The sequence below is a fragment of the Schistocerca nitens genome, chromosome 3 (genome assembly GCF_023898315.1).
Source record: "Schistocerca nitens isolate TAMUIC-IGC-003100 chromosome 3, iqSchNite1.1, whole genome shotgun sequence".
NCBI lineage: Eukaryota > Metazoa > Arthropoda > Insecta > Orthoptera > Acrididae > Schistocerca > Schistocerca nitens.
This window is the reverse complement of record NC_064616.1, coordinates 768,096,192-768,114,235: the sequence shown is the minus strand read 5'-3', so window position 1 is coordinate 768,114,235 and position 18,044 is coordinate 768,096,192. Positions and strand designations below refer to the sequence as shown.

At 40.4% G+C, this 18,044-nt stretch overlaps 1 protein-coding gene across 1 annotated transcript in view; it reads right to left on the bottom strand.

Annotated features, from left to right (window-relative positions):
• LOC126249424 (probable nuclear hormone receptor HR3) overlaps nucleotides 1-18,044 on the bottom strand; it is a 329,185-nt gene that overhangs the window by 71,575 nt on the left and 239,566 nt on the right. The window lies entirely within an intron of this gene.

Sequence of the window (18,044 nt, the reverse complement as noted above, 5' to 3'; positions counted from 1 at the left end):
GGATAAACCGAATGAGGTCATGCTGTTTGGAATACACTCACCTATCCAGGAAGATGGAGGCTCCACTCTCCATCTGCCAACCTGATTTAGGTTTTGCATAGCAGACTACTTGTCCCATTCTAGTCAAACTGGATCTTCAAGTATGTAAATGTCTGTGTATGTAGACTGTTTTTCCTTGTTTTTAAACTGTCATTCCATGACATGTCCAGTATCCTTGTAAAAGTGATCTACACATGAATTAAACTACTACTGTCACTTCATATTGGTGAATATTCCTCTGAATTTTACAGAAATCTCTCCACTTATTACAATGTTGAGCAGCGTCATATCTTCAAGAGCAGGTATTAGCTTTAATACATCTAAAGTTGAAAACATCAAATGTTATTAATTCCACTGCAGTGAACATGAGGACACGAAATTTAGTAAGAAGAAAGTGTCTTTCATATGGCTATAAGATGATATAAAGGGGGGATTCAAAGTCGGTCTGTGAACTTTCAAAGGTTGTCCAAGAAATGTTGGATGATTTGATATAAGGAATGGCCTCCAATGGTTCATCCCCAAATTATTATACCCACCAAGAACCAAACAAAACATCTTTGGACATGTTTTCACCTACTTATTGTAAGATACACAGTTCACAGTTTGCAGACCTATTTCTTTTCAAAATCATGAGGTGACAGTATATCCTGCATGACAGCTTAGGAACCACCTTAACGCACACTTTGGATAATGATGGACTGGTTGTTCAGGGGGTTTCTGGTTCCATGATCAGCTCAATCCTGTTGATGATGGGTATCTTTTGGGTCATTATAAGAGCTTAGTATACAACACTCCATGCAACACTTGCATGACCCTGGTTGCTAAACTGAAATAATCAGTCTCTGAAACTGCACAGAAATCTCCTGGGATGCTACAACATGTATGACTTAGAGTGGTAAGGGGGCCTATACCTGGGGAAGGACCCCTCCCCCTGCTCTCAACTCTCAGGGAATGGAAAAGATATAGTGTAATCGTGTGTGTGTGTGTGTGTGTGTGTGTGTGTGTGTGTGTGTGTGTGTGTGTGTGTGTGTTTTAAGACAATGATTTAAAAGTAGGTATTATGCAGGTTTTCAACAGGTTTGGAACTGTAACATTTTATGGCTATGTACAAGTTGCCATTCATCTTCCAAAATATTAAAAATACTCCATACCCCTGAGTCTAGCCTACAGCCCCTTACAAACTATTGTATGTATGCCCCTGTTCTACGGTATGTCATTACACTATGTCATCAACCTGTGATAATTTGTCAATGCAGTTTACATCTACAATGTATGGTAATGCAATATTTGACCTGGGAAGTTTGGATGGAGAGTGAAGATCCCACAACATATAACTGATAATATCCTAGAAAAGGTGATTCTCCATTGCCTTGCCTTGTCCTCTGTAGATGGTGTCTAGCACATAAATTTGCAATGTAGATGACTGATGAATGCATATCAGGAGAACTTAAGCCTATGTTGTCTTGGATGGAATAAGAAAGTATAGCTTTGAGGTGGCATCTTAGCATTCCCATACAAAGCATGGAGAGACAAAGATAGTGACTTTTGAACTCCCATTGTAATACAATGGAAAAGTGCATACTAACACACATACTGATAATCAGGATTTATGCACCAGTATTCTTGCTAACTGAGCAGTTAAACAGCTATTTTAAACTCTGTATTCTGAGTTGTGAACTCATTATTTGTGTTCCGGTATTACTGTCAGTGCAATTGAGACACACAATGGTAAATGTCATAGTCAAAGTGCTTGTGAGCATAAAATATGCAGTGATCAAAAGAATGACTTAGTTGTCATGAACAGTATCTTGTGCATAAACTTGCCAATACCTATGCAGGAGTACAATACACTGTGTACTTACTGGCCAGCAAACAGGAAGAGAAGAGTACACAGTAATGAAGTCTAATCACCCATTTGTCATGTGTTTGGATCTGTAAGTGGAGTAGAATCCTTAACCACCTTCATCTTTGCACTTTGTCTCCTAGTAGTGATACATTTTTCCTCCCTGCCCCTGTAGTTCTCTTCCAGTTGTCCTTCCAATTGGCTCTCCACCTAACACTGTGCATAGCATACTGCATAACTTTTTGAGAGACTCAATGTCTATTGCCTTTTTGGTTTTTTTGTTTTTTATGTAGAACAGTTCCTCATTCGCAATGACCTTTGGGCACTTTATACTCAATAAGTTCCTTCAGCAATTTTGATAAATTAAGACACTGCTGATTTCCTTTCTCATCCTTTCCCATTTTGATTTTGTACTCTGTCTCCAATGACATTGTCAACTGAATGTTTACCTAATTTTCCTCCTTTCCATATTCCCTGGAGCTATACCGAGTTCTCATTAAACCCCATATCAACAAAACAGATTCGATCCAGGGCTGGCTCACCTCCCTGTGTCTCAGAAGTGGCTTCTCAAAGCCCACCCTGCTGTCGGTCATTCAGTGTGGATAGTTTCATTCAGTGCATGCTGCAGACATTTTTAGTGTTCTGACTTTAGTGTTTAGTGGACTATTTTATACGACTATATTTTATTCGTTTTTCTTTAGTCTCTTAGTGTATTGTGAATTAAGTTTGCAGTGGATGAATTTGTTACCAAAAAGGCGCACTTGGAAGTTGTTGATACTGCAAGTCAACCTCCAACAATTATTGTGTCATCAATAGATAAGGGAAGATTATTTCAGAAGTCTTGGTTGATTAAGTAGATATGGCTAGGATATGAAGCATCTACCGAAAAAGTTTTTTGCAAAACCTGCAAAGAGGCAATGCTAAAAATCTATTACAGTTTTCTACAAGAAAAAAAAGGTGCATCTACTTCCATAGGGTTTATTAACTGGAAAAAGGCTTTGGAAAAATTCCATCTTCATGAAAATACATGAATGCATAAAGAAGGTGTTCTGAAACAATTCTATCACTAACTGAAGCGTGGCCTCTCAATTTAATGAACAGTTAAATAGTGATATGAAGAAAGGCCATTTACCTCTTGAGACAATTTTTACTACCGTGCAATTTCTATGCCGACAAGGACTAGCAATTAGAGGGCACGAAGATGTAAACTCAAATTTTTTTCAATTGTTGTAACTCCAAAAGAATGACATTCCTGAGTTTAAAGACTGGTTACGGCATTCGGGGTATAAGTGGACGTCCCACAATATTCAAAACGAGATCATTGATCTACTAGGAAAGTCTGTGTTGAGAAAGGTATTGGTTTCAGTCAAGAAGACTGAACATTTTTCTATTATGGGTGATGAAACAAGTGATTCTTTGATTCACGAACAAGTGTCATTTTGTATTTGTACTGTTAATGATTCCTTAATCAGCAACGAAGACTTTATTGCCTTATACGAGACCCCCAACACTGAATCACAAACTCTGTTCAGTATTTTAAAAGGCGTTTTTGCTTGTCTTGATTTACCACTGGATAACTTAAGAAAACAGTTCTATGATGGTGCCTCGAATATGAGAGGGAAGTTCAAAGGACAAAAAAAGTTAGTTTTGGATATACAACCAAAAGCACGTTACGTACACCGCACTGCTCACAGTTTAGACTTGGCAGTTGTAGACAGTTTCCGCCATCTTACGTCTATGAGGGATATTATGGCTTCAGCCAAGGACTTAATAAACACCGTAAGGGAATCCAACAAAAGATGGGACTTTTCAGAAGCATACGCTGCGAGAATGCCAAAGACCAAGCTGGTCTACGACCCCTCTGCCTGACTCCATGGACTATGTGAGCTTCTAGTATCTTGAGAATATTGAAAAACTTTGAAGAACTTCTAGAGTTTCTTGAAATATTTTCTGCAGAGGACAAAACAGAGGCAGGTTACAAATGTGCAGGCTACCTTGAGTCAATGTTACAGATCAAGACTTATTTCTTTTTACGTCTTTATTGCCTTGCAATGAACCCGGTAGAGGATTTCAGTGAAAAAATTCAGTGCCCTCATCAAAGTGTTGCTGATCTGGAAAAATATATGAGGACTTGACTTGTATATTGAATGGAAGGCGTGATAGTTTTGAACACTTTTGAGAATTGTGTTTAAAAGAAAGACCTTCACAAGTTGATGATCCTTCGCTTCCTCGGAATCGCAGTATACCAAAGAAGTATGAAAGCAATGAAGGCAGCTCACTGCACACTTTCAAACCCCCAAAGGAATACTACAAAACTATTAACATTGAAGTTTGTGAAACGGTGCAATTTTGCATAACTGAGTGGTTTGCTTCAACTGAACACACAGATTATTGCAGTTGAACAAGAGTGCTTGCTTTTAATAAACAGAGGTGAAACAAATTTGGAAAAATCAACTAAGTTTCTCAAAAATGACAGACATTGAGAGACTGTCCTTACACTTGAATATGTTAGCCGATAGCGCTAATAAAAAACAGCTGGTCTTAAAAACCATGCGTGATGTAAGAAAGTACATTAATTACACAAGAGCCTGCAGTTGGAGAAATGTTATGTGAAGTAGTGAAGTGCATTGAGCTTCTTCAAGTAGTTCCAATCATGATAGCAACAGCAGAACAGTCGTTTAGCGCCCTTAGATCTCCGATCAACAATGGGACAGAGGCGATTGAACAACTTGGCTGTTCTTCATGCCCATCGAGATGTTTTGGATGAACTGGATATCCTACCAGTCATCAACAATTTCATATTCAGTAATCCAGTCAGACGGTCGACATTTGCAACTTTCTAAAGACACACTAGCGCTAATAATGGCATTGAGAGCAATATTAAAAATCTTTATAAAATAGAGAATTAAATACATACATAATGTTAAATTTTCAATTTCAAAATATTAGTACTAGTTTAGTACTGTATTACTATAATAGTGTGTTAGTTATTTTCAAATACTTAAATATTTTTAGGGTGTAAGACCCAAATAAAACCCACTATTTACAAACTTTTTGACAAAGTATTAGGCATACTGCATTAAAGCATTAACTTTGAGATACTGTTTTTATTTAATGAACCCTGAGACTTATTCAAAGTAAGCTTAAATGAGCTATTTCACTTATTAATCAGAGTTCTATTACTGTGCGACAGCAATATTTTATGTATTATTCTTTTAATGATAGTTTAGGATTTATTTAAATATAATTCCAGTCTTTTCAGAGCTATATATTCACTGCCCCCCCCCCCCCATGAACCATGGACCTTGCCATTGGTGGGGAGGCTTGCGTACCTCAGCGATACAGATAGCCGTACCGTAGGTGCAACCACAATGGAGGGGTATCCGTTGAGAGGCCAGACAAACGTGTGGTTCCTGAAGAGGGGCAGCAGCCTTTTGAGTAGTTGCAAGGGCAACAGTCTGGATGATTGACTGATCTGGCCTTGCAACACTAACCAAAACGGCCTTGCTGTGCTGGTACTGCGAACGGCTGAAAGCAAGGGGAAACTACGGCAGTAATTTTTCCCGAGGGCATGCAGCTTTACTGTATGGTTAAATGATGATGGTGTCCTCTTGGGTAAAATATTCCGAAGGTAAAATAGTCCCCCATTTGGATCTCCAGGCGGGGACTACTCAATAGGATGTCGTTATCAGGAGAAAGAAAACTGGCATTCTACAGATCGGAGCGTGGAATGTCAGATCCCTTAATCGGGCAGGTAGGTTAGAGAATTTAAAAAGGGAAATGGATAGATTATGGTTAGATATAGTGGGAATTAGTGAAGTTCGGTGGCAGGAGGAACAAGACTTCTGGTCAGGTGACTACAGGGTTATAAATACAAAATCAAATAGGGGTAATGCAGGAGAAGGTTTAATAATGAATAGGAAAATAGGAATGCGGGTAAGCTACTACAAACAGCATAGTGAACGCATTATTGTGGCCAAGATAGGTACGAAGCCCATGCATACTACAGTAGCAAAAGTTTATATGCCAACTAGCTCTGCAGATTATGAAGAAATTGAAGAGATGTATGATGAAATAAAAGAAATTATTCAGATAGTGAAGGGGTGACGAAAATTTAATAGTCATGGGTGACTGGAATTCGACAGTAGGAAAAGGGAGAGAAGGAAACGTAGTAGGTGAATATGGATTGGGGCAAAGAAATGAAAGAAAAAGCCGCCTGGTAGAATTTTGCACAGAGCACAACTTAATCATAGCTAACACTTGGTTTAAGAATCATGATAGAAGGTTGTATACATGGAAGAACCCTGGAGATACTAAAAGGTATCAGATAGATTATATAATGGTAAGACAGAGATTTAGGAACCAGGTTTTAAATTGTAAGACATTTCCAGGGGCGGATGTGGACTCTGACCACAATCTATTGGTTATGACCTGTAGATTAAAACTGAAGAAACTGCTGAAAGGTGGGAATTTAAGGAGATGGGACCTGGATAAACTGAAAGAACCAGAGGTTGTACAGAGTTTCAGGGAGAGCATAAGGGAACAATTGACAGGAATGGGGGGAAATAAATACAGTAGAAGAAGAATGGGTAGCTTTGAGGGATGAAGTAGTGAAGGCAGCAGAGGATCAAGTAGGTAAAAAGACGAGGGCTAGTAGAAATCCTTGGGTAACAGAAGATATATTGAATTTAATTGATGAAAGGAGAAAATATAAAAATGCAATAAATGAAGCAGGCAAAAAGGAATGCAAACGTCTCAAAAATGAGATCGACAGGAAGTGCAAAATGGCTAAGTAGGGATGGCTAGAGGACAAATGTAAGGAAGCAGAGGCTTATCTCACTAGGGGTAAGACAGATACTGCCTACAGGAAAATTAGAGAGACCTTTGGAGAAAAGAGAACCACTTGCATGAACATCATGAGCTCAGATGGAAACCCAGTTCTAAGCAAAGAAGGGAAAGCAGAAAGGTGGAAGGAGTATATAGAAGGTCTATACAAGGGCGATGTACTTGAGGACAATATTATGGAAATGGAGGAGGATGTAGATGAAGATGAAATGGGAGATACGATACTGGGTGAAGAGTTTGACAGAGCACCGAAAGACCTGAGTCGAAACAAGGCCCCGGGAGTAGACAACATTCCATTAGAACTACTGATGGCCTTGTGAGAGCCAGTCCTGACAAAACTCTATCATCTGGTGAGCAAGATGTATGAAACAGGCGAAATACCCTCAGACTTCAAGAATATAATAATGCCAATCCCAAAGAAAGCAAGTGTTGACAGATGTGAAAATTACCGAACTATCAGTTTAATAAGTCACAGCTGCAAAATACTAACACGAATTCTTTACAGAAGAAGAATGGAAAAACTAGTAGAGGCCGACCTCGGGGAAGATCAGAAATGTTGGAACACGTGAGGCAATAATGACCCTACGACTCATCTTAGCAGCTAGATTAAGGAAGGGCAAACCTACATTTCTAGCATTTGTAGACTTAGAGAAAGTTTTTGACAATGTTGACTGGAATACTCTCTTTCAAATTCTGAAGGTGGCAGGGGTTAAATACAGGGAGCGAAAGGCTATTTACAATTTGTACAGAAACCAGATGGCAGTTATAAGAGTCGAGGGACATGAAAGGGAAGCAGTTGTTGGGAAGGGAGTGAGACAGGGCTGTAGCCTATCCCCGATGTTATTAAATCTGTATATTGAGCAAGCAGTGAAGGAAACAAAAGAAAAATTCGGAGTAGGTATTAAAATCCATGGAGAAGAAATAAAAACTTTGAGGTTCGCCGATGACATTGTAATTCTGTCAGAGACAGCAAAGGACTTGGAAGAGCAGTTGAACGGAATGGATAGTGTCTTGACGGGGGGATATAGGATGAGCATCAACAAAGGCAAAACAAGGATAATGGATTGTAGTCAAATTAAGCCGGGTCATGCTGAGGGAATTAGATTAGGAAATGAGACACTTAAAGTAGTAAAGGAGTTTTGCTATTTGGGGAGCAAAATAACTGATGATGGTCGAAGTAGAGAGGATATAAAATGTAGACTGGCAATGGCAACGAAAGCGTTTCTGAAGAAGAGAAATTTCTTAACATCGAGTAAAGATTTAAGTGTCAGGAAGTCGTTTCTGAAAGTATTTGTATGGAGTGCAGCCATGTATGGAAGTGAAACATGGACGATAAATAGTTTGGACAAGAAGACAATAGAAGCTTTTGAGGTGTGGTGCTACAGAAGAATGCTGAAGATTTGATGGGTAGATCACATAACTAATGAGGAAGTATTGAATAGGATTGGGGAGAAGAGAAGTTTGTGTCACAACTTGACTAGAAGAAGGGATCGGTTGGTAGGACATGTTCTGAGGCATCAAGGGATCACCAATTTAGTATTGGAGGGCAGCGTGGAGGGTAAAAATCGTAGAGGGAGACCAAGAGATGAATACACTAAGCAGATTCAGAAGGATGAAGGTTGCGGTAGGTACTGGGAGATGAAGAGGCTTGTACAGGATAGAGTAGCGTGGAGAGCTGCATCAAACCAGTCTCAGGACTGAAGACCACAACAACAACAACAACATATTCACTGCTCTGTAATAGTCTGTAAGCATGATTGCTACTGCAAATTAAATTAGCTTTTTACTAGAATACCCTAAGTGTTACTGTTTTGTTTCTTTCTTCAAAGCAAAAAATGTGTCAGGCTTGTCGAGTTTCCAGGAGTGTCGAGTTATCGAGAGTCCAGTTTTTGGGGTTCTAATGTTGATCATATGACTCAAATGCTTAAAAAACTTAAAACTCACTACTTTTCATCCAAAATTTAGAAAATTTCCCAGGGCAAGGTCCCCAGTATGGGATACCCCCCCACCCCCACCCCACCCCAATATTTTTTTTAAGTCGGCGCCCCTGATGGTACCATACACACAGATATGGTGTTAGACTATAAATTTACCTTTTCATTGTTGGTGAAGTGGCGTGGTTTGACTTATGGATGGTCGGATGCACTACAAATGACCCATGGTGTGGGATGTCAATCAAAACTACGACTCTGACACCTTGTGCGAATATATTTGTGTAGGACGGCATACATTTTTCCTATTCTTACATTCCTAACTCAGTTATAAACATTAAAGTGCTTGTTAGTCACCCATATTTCGCCTTGTATTTAATATATCGTACCGCATTAAACCACAGACTGTCTGACACATTCATGTTGTACTTCAAATGGGATGTTTTAAATGCACACTATTCCTAGCCCCAAATCATCATTGTTGACAGTAACTTCACTCACGTTATAGGTAGGATGTGAGAAACTGACTGTTCCATTAGTTTTCGACGTTATTCGCACACCCGCCTCGCCATCAATTAATCACATCGGAGTCTAAGTCCATGCCTTTGTTGCAGCCCTCGGCTAAAGTGCACTTATGGTGTCCATGGCTCTTGCATTGTCTTGGTGTTGGTAGTTCTTTGACGATGGTTGCAATCAGTAGAGTGATGGTTATAGTGGCCACTGAGATTCACTGACTAATGATTTCTTTCAGCGCAATATACGAATCGATAAGATTTGTTTTTGATATAAGGACCGCCAGAGTAACTTTTACTGATCTGGTTGTTATGAATTTCAACATTGGTAACTGATTTTTGTATTTATTTGTCGAAAGAATAAAAACTAGACCTGTAGCGAAGCCCAAGGCCTAGGTTATGTTGGAATATGACTATTTGCTTGTGAGTTAGGAAAGCCAACGAATCTCATCTTGATAGTACGATTGCGGTAATAAATTGATGTGTAGCTTGGCCCGAGATATACGTTGCGATTTTGCCGAAAGTTCCACCACCTTCTACCCTGAACTGAATTAAATACAAGTTAACTTTATTTACGAACCATTTACATCAACATAACTACTCTGCAGTTCACACTTAGTGCATGGCAGAGGGCGCATCGAATCACTTTCGCTTCATTTCTCTACCGTTCCACTCTGTAATAGCGTGCGAAAATAACGAATACTTAAAATTTCCACGCGAGCTTTGTTTCATTTTATTGTAAATGATCACTTCTCCCCACGTATATGGACGTCAACAGAATATTTTATTATTCGGAGTAGAACGTTGGAGGTTAACGTTTCGTGAAAAGATCACGACGCAACGGAAAACTCTTCTTTTAATGGTCGCCACCTCAACTCGCGTGCCATGTCCTTTGAAACCTTCGCCCCTATTCGGCGATTTTTAGGAAAGAGCATTCTGGCTGGCCACCGGCAACCGCCTCACGATTCGTCGTATTAGGTTCCCTTCGTTAATCAAGCGAGATGCTATCAACATCGGCACGCAACAGCAGCTGACTCCTTAAGTGTACCTCTCTCCAAACGATGCGTCCACACACGATGCCTTTTTATTTTCAATTTGGCGCATGCGCGTGCATTTCCAACAATGCATGCGCAATTTTGCATGCGTAATTTCCTCGAAATGGAGTCGTGCGTCAAAGGTCATTGTTTCCCGAAATTGTTGGGAATCTCTTGCACTGTTTAGCAGACGACAGGCAGCTGTGGCCCACGTGGGATTCGTTGTGTAGTGTGTTGAGGTTATACCTTAAGGCGATTTATGTGCAGTAATATCTGTTGACTTCAAAGAAAGCATGCTGAAATTTACAGATGGTTATAGACAAAGAGAGGTCATGTGGAATGCAGCTTCTAAGATTATTTAAGTAAAAAGTTGAGATTTGATGCCCTGAGCGCTAGGTATTAGAACAAAAGTCTCCGATCATATCACTAAACAGAATAATGTAAGTCTCGAAGTAGGAAAACAGAGAAACAGCAGTCCCCAAATGTATGAAAAGTGCATATGAAAACTGTGGACGAATTTTCATGTTATGGAGACCTAATAACATAACAACTGATAAACGACATCGCGACAAGAAAAATCTGGGCTAGGTGGAGCTCCTCAAAAAACAACTAGAAACTGAAATGAATAACACTGATAATGCAAAAAGAGACAAAACTGGAAAACACAATCTCCGTTCTATTGGATGCTGGTGCCTACGGCATTACGGTATTTGTCGAGTGAGTGTGTTAATCTATATATAATCTCCTTTGATTAAACTTGTGTAGGCAGTTAGTTCATGGATCATTTGCACGATAAATTTTAACGATGTGGCACGAGTCATTTTACATTCACATCGCAAATTAATTTGTAAATATGACCACATGCTGAAATTTATTAATTTTTTTATTATTTATTCTTATTTACATGTAAACAGACGTCAGTAAGTAATCCCTACCCACCACCTTTCACACGTTACAGCAATAGAAATTCTTCAACGGCATAGGAGTTGTCAAGGACACCTTTTTCAGTTTCATAAGGATAAGTTATCGAAAATTTTAGTTGCAGCATTGTCCACCCCTTTTGGTGCTAAAGACAGCCTTAATGTGGAGCAATGAATGTCATTTTTCCTTCTGGTATAGTGGATCATAGATCCTCTTGAACTGCAAAGGATTATTTACAACATGCATCATGAGGGAATAAATATACTGTGAAGCCGTAGCCAGAACTTCTAATTCAAACAGATGTCTACATATGGTTGTGGATGAGCACCAGATATTATTCATACAGCAGTTTTTGAGCTATGCAGACTGTCTTTCTTAAAGATGAGTTACTGGTACCCCATTATTCCATATGACATTAAACGATAAGATGCAAAATATGTCAACATACTGACTTGCCTCTCCCCAATATAGTCAATGATACTAAGTGCAAATGTACCTTAACTAAGTTGTTTTAGGAGTTCCAAAACGTGCTTTTTTCCAGTTTAAATCCTCATCAGTATGGACACCTACTGTGACTCCCACAATCAAATGCTTTCGAAAAGTTACTGAATATCCCAACTGGCGCTATTTTATTATTTAAGGCTTGCAAAATTTGGGGAGTGAACATGTCAATGGCATGTCAGTAAAGCAACTCTTGAAACCCGAACTTTGGTTTACTGAGATTATTATTGTATTATATTATTGCACTGAAGGTGATGGATTCTAGAATACATTAGTTATGCATTACATATTTCAGATGCGACTGGGCTTACCACATGGGATAAATCTTTAGTATGCTGTTAGAAACGGCATGAAAACCAGATGAGCTTTTTTGTTTTAAGAGAATGTATAATTTTCTTACTGTAGAAGGAGGAGTTAGTGATACATTCATATGACTGAATTTTATGAGTGCTACTTTTTTTTCCAACATGCTGGTGTGATTTTTTTCTTGAATTATTTGTCCCTACACTTTCCGCTATATTTAACTAATGCTTATTAAATATACTTGCTACCTGTGACTCATCATTGGTTGGTTGTTTTTGGGGAAGGAGACCAGACAGCGTGGTCATTGGTCTCATCGGATTAGGGAAGGATGGGGAAGGAAGTCGGCCGTGCCCTTTCAGAGGAACCATCCCGGCATTTGCCTGAAGTGACTTAGGGAAATCACGGAAAACCTAAATCAGGATGGCCGGACGCGGGATTGAACCGTCGTCCTCCCGAATGCGAGTCCAGTGCCTAACCACTGCGCCATCTCGCTCGGTGACTCATCATTTAAAGCCCTTCCATTCAGTTCAATAGTGACGTTATGCTGTTCTGTGACTGGTTGTTCTGTCTCGTTTCACTACATTCCATATAGCCCCTAAGGCTTTTTAGAAAACAAAGTACAAATGACATATTTAAAGTCAATTAACCTTTTCAGAGCGACTAAGAACCACCTCTAAGTATCCGTGAGTATCAAGAACAATCACTGAAATGCCTTGCTTTGGAACGTAAAACTAATGGCTCAAACTGTCGCCGGTTACTATCTAACGAAATGTTATTGCCAGCCTTATCACTGCAGTTTCCCAAGCAGGAAAATCTTAAATCTTTTTGCGATCTTCTGAAATACGCAAACAAAATGTCGCTGACACTGTGTTTCTCGTACCTCTGTTATTTAGATACTGTTTTACCGATAGTTGCATTTCATCACAATAAACGCAGCACTAAGTGCCGTGCAAATAAATGGACGCATAGCAAGGTGCTCCAACAATTTGGCAACGTGTGGACATGACAACATCCGTACGTACGTGCGTTCTTTCTATTACTTCTTGCGAATGTGTTTTTGTTCCAATGCATCAGCGATTAAGCATGAAGACATGAAGACTTGTGGACATGTCATTCGAACAGTGGTTCCCAATCTGGGGCTAAGTACTGCATGAAGTGTAAACTGTGGTTTTCGGAGAGGGGGTAAAAATAAAAGGGTTCAATTGTATTTCGGTTATGAAACTTGATTATTAAAAAAATCATTACTATTAATAATGTTTCGTAAGACTATAAAACTGATTACAAAAGTTACCAATAATTACATTTTTTCGAATACTGACATTAACGTGCGACACAAGTGAGGTGGGGGTTTCAGTTTGTGAAACAAATGCATGAAAAACATCTTCCCCAGATAGTCCATCTCCTACACACGTGCTCCAAGCATCTGCAAGAGTAAAACTAAGACACATACATCACACATGCTTAACTACCTCATGAAAATGCATTCTCCAAGTTGTACTAAGTTCGCGCAATAGACCATACATTGCGTCATTATTTACTTTACAACAACAAAAGAAATAATTGACAGCATAACACAGCAGTAATTACATAATGTGTACTACACTGCCGCATGGCCTACACTGTATTATTATTATTATTATTATTATTATTATTATTATTAGTGCCAGTGATGTGAGACAAAGCACTGGTAGCCTCAAGTATTCCAATTTCTGCCACTTCAGAGGAAAGGAGTCCTGCAATTAAGCGATTTACGAACAGTAGGCCTAAACATTGTGCACGCAATTTATTTTGGTTGATTCTAAATGGGGGTGCAGCGTGTGGTTTAAACTAATGTCGCTAGGAGGGGTGCGGACAAAGAATGTTTTGTACCAAGTTTCCACCCTCAATGTGAATGGTAAGCGTTCTTTTCCGATAGAGAGTTGGAGGTATTTGAGGTAACACTCATGGTGCACTGAGAATTGCTTCATCATTCTATTAAGGAAAAAAAAAGGATTGTTAGAAATAAGCATTACCAATTGTCTCATGAGCTCGTTAGTTCATCGTTTAATAAAACCTCTACAAAATCTAAGAATCATTTGTCTTTCATCATTTTAATAATGCAAAGGAAATTTTTATTTTAACGATTTGTTAGGCTTAAATGTTTATGTAGAGGAGGGGATACAAGCTAACATGGGGTTACACTCTGGGTAATGGTCTCATAAAGCTAGGGAACCACTGCTTCAGAATAACCTCTCATGTTCTACTTACGGTATTCACAAAGTCAGGTAAACAACGGAAATAAGCCAGCCTGAGCGACGAACACTGACAAAAACATCCGCTAGCCGCGATGGCTAGGACAGAACTGACCGTCTGAGCACGCCACCAAGCCCGATTCGAACTTTCATTATCACTGTTCGCCGCGCGGTCTCAGGCGCTGCAGTCATGGAGTGTGCGGCTGGTCCCGGCGGAGGTTAGAGTCCTCCCTCGGGCATGGGTGTGTGTGTTTGTCCTTAGGATAAATTAGGTTAAGTAGTGTGTAAGCTTCGGGACTGATGACCTTAGCAGTTAAGTCCCATAAGATTTCACACACATTTGAACTTTTTTTTCCGTCACTGTTGTTTCCACCTTCCACCGGCACGGTGAGAGGGTTTAGCTGCCCTTTGTAATAAAAAAAACTGAGTAAACGGATCAACGAACAACCTGAACGAGTGTCATCGGACGTCCGCCACGAACAAATTAAACGAACAATATAGAACAAAATGAGATTTTTAAAAAATGTGGTAGCCGGCACGACAGCTCGGCGTGTAATAAAAAACTGAGTCTAGGAATCAACGATCAACTTGAAAGGATGTTTTGTGACGTCCGCCCAGACCAAACGCAACGAACATTACCGAACAAAATGCGGTCAGCGCGACAGGATGTCAATCCTAAGGGCCCGTATTCGATTCCCGGCTGGGTCGGAGATTTTCTCCGCTCAGGGACTGGGTGTTTTGTTGTCCCAATCATCATCATTTTCATCCCCATCGACGTGCAAGTCGCCAGAGTGGCGTCAAATCGAAAGACTTGCACCCGGCGAACGGTCTATTATTTATTTATTTACCTATTCCCGTACGGTATCACCAGACGGAGCGCTAATTGGGGAATGGGTCGGCGGGGGACCGGGGGACACAAGCTACACCTATCAATGGAATTAGATTCCCATAAATGAAATGAATGGGTCGACGGGATAAAATCAGTGGGGACGCAATGACGTGAAATTATGACAGTGAAAACCGTCCATAAATGCTGGACATCCGATGTAATGAGTGTCATGACAGATGAAAATTTACTAGACCAGGGTTGTCCCGACGTATTAATTACGCTGCAGGTACACCATTTCTGAACTATTTTCGCTGATATTACATGCCACTGCATCTTCATCCATTTAATCCCCATCAACCATTCAATTCATTACAACATATCTCATTCCGCTGACGCATATCCCTTGTGGCTGAGAAAGTTACTGGCATTGTCTCGCAACCCGTGTATGAACCTCTGGTAGCAGTATTCGGAAAACACTGCTGGACACATCAGTGACAATGAACGCTTGAGACAGACCTGGCGGTGTGCTGAGATGGTGTAATCGTCAAGGCGACTGCTCGCGAAAAGCAGGAAATCCGTCTTCGATTCCTGGTCTGGCACAAACTTTCATTAGTGACGTCCCACTACATTTCTTATGGCTTAGGATGGCAGAAGCGTCCCTTACGAGTGCACTGAGTAAGTGTGTGAAACGGCCACGACACTCGGTACTCACGAGATAAGAGGCAATCGTAATTCTATAACGGTTGCGGCTGCATGCGGCAGTCTTTCGTCTCGTGGAGGTCGGAACTTAAACTCCCTGGCAGGGGGCAGACAGAGTTAACGCGCTTGTTGCGGTTTAGGGCCCCTATTCCACTAGTGTGACATTCAAATATTCGTCTCACCATTGGTACTTAGGATTCCTGGTGAGCTTCCTTTAGCTAGACACGGGCCGATTCCTTCTCCAAATTGTTCCATGCTCTGTCTCTAATGACATGTTGTACATTAAGGCTGCAACCCAGTGTCCTTTCTGCACCCTAGCTACTCCTGCTCTGTCGCCACAGATTTAAATAAAATGATTAAATAAATTCCCAATGTGCTGACTGATCCAAAAACTTCACTTACTACACTCTTAAGGGGAGGTTTACTATCTTTTGGTTCAAAAAATGTTTTTTTTTTAAATTGCATTTTTGGATCCATAAAAGTGTTTTGAATCCACCCCTGAAACGGTTTTTCCGAATACGGAACGGAAATGTTTGTTATTCGCGATTGAACAAAAAAATGCACCTGCCTGAATTCGGCCTTTTTCAAGCACCAGTTTTTTTTTTTTTTTTCTTTCGGAGGACGAGTTATTGTACCAGTGCTTGGGAGGAAACACACAAAATTCAAATGAAAGTTTGAGCGCGTGTGTTTGGAAGTTAGCCCCCAAGCACTTGCATTCTGGTGCGAAGACTGTGGAGATTGCGACTTTCCTGGCAGTGAGCAGCTTCAGCGAAGGGTATTCAGCAATTCTGAAGACCATGACAACGATGGACGTCACCCTGGGACTCTATTCGACGCAGTTCGCCAAGCATTCGGACGACCACCGGATTCAAGCGGCCGAAAACCGTTTGTCACCGGCCGTACGAGCGGCTCTGGGAGCAACGCAGGATGGCCCACATCGAGCAGAACGCCCTCTATGAGGAAGAGTAAGGACTAGATTACGCACCCGGAATAGCAGATTGAACGTAAGTTGCATAATGTTGCATTTATATGTAGGCAAAACTTCAAACGCGTTTTTCTCGAAATGAATTTTTTTATCGCGCGGTGTGGTAACTTCAAATCTACTGAACCGATTGGCATGATTCTTTGTTTCCGACGAAGCTAACTAAATTGTCTAGGAGTTGTACCACTTTTATACCGATCCATCAACTATAAATATTTTTACTTGGCCGATGAAATCGAAAAATCGATGAAAAAACCCTATTTTTTTTAAATTTCCGCCATTTTGTTTCCTATGGTCCAAATAACTTAAGCGAGGTTCAATTCCTAAAGAATCTTATATACTTCGCTAAGGTCGACTCAATTCTGATTTCAGACGAGCCGGCTGACCTGTGACATACCGCGCGTGGAGGTCTACATCGAAATTTTCTTTCTTTCCGACGGCATTTCCGCCTTTGCTCTTCGACCTTTCCGGTCGAAAAAAATTCCATTTTGTAGAGGAAATATCAATAAACATTTTGACCACATTTGACATTGATATCTATAACATATCCCGAGAAAAAAAATTCTAAAAGAAAATGCTTCTTTCGGGCCAAAGATATTAAACCTCCCCTTAAGTCCAAACATGTAGTGACGGGTTATAAACATTCCTGTGTGTAGCGTTAGCCAAACTACTCTCAGAGATACTTTGGGATAAAAATTGGTTTTTTCTTATTGAGGGTGTAGGCGTCGCGGCAGCAGCTCGTTACATTGTATAAAATATTAGTACACAACTTCTGTTGCAACTGATACATTTTTATTAAAGCAACCCATGACGGATGGAGCAAGGAGGACACAAAAACAGACTAGCACGGGCAAAAAGGGCACTCCTGGCCAAGCGAAGTCTGCTAGTATCAAACATAGCTCTTAATTTGCAAAAAGATATTTCTGAGAATTACGTTTGGATCACAGCATTGTATGGTAGTGATACATGGACTGTGGGAAAACCAGAACAGAAGAGGATTGAAGCCTTTGAGATGCGGTGTTACAGAAGACTGTTGAATACTAGGTGGACTCGTAAGGTAAGGAATGAGGAGATTCTCCGCAGAACCGGCGAGGAAAAGAACATATGGAAAACGTTGAGAAGAAGAAGGGACAGGGTGACAGGACATCTGTTAAGACATCAGGCAGTGAGATCCATGGTACTAGATGGAGCTATAGAGGGTAAAAGCAGTCGAGGAAGACAGAGATTGGAGCACATGTAGCAAATAATTGAGGACATAGGTTGCAATTGCGACTCTGAGATGAAAAGGTTGGCACAGGAGAGGAATTCGTGGCGGGCCGCCCCAAACCAGAAAAACTAAACAAAAGTGTCTGAAGCGAAAACACTGATGACTTA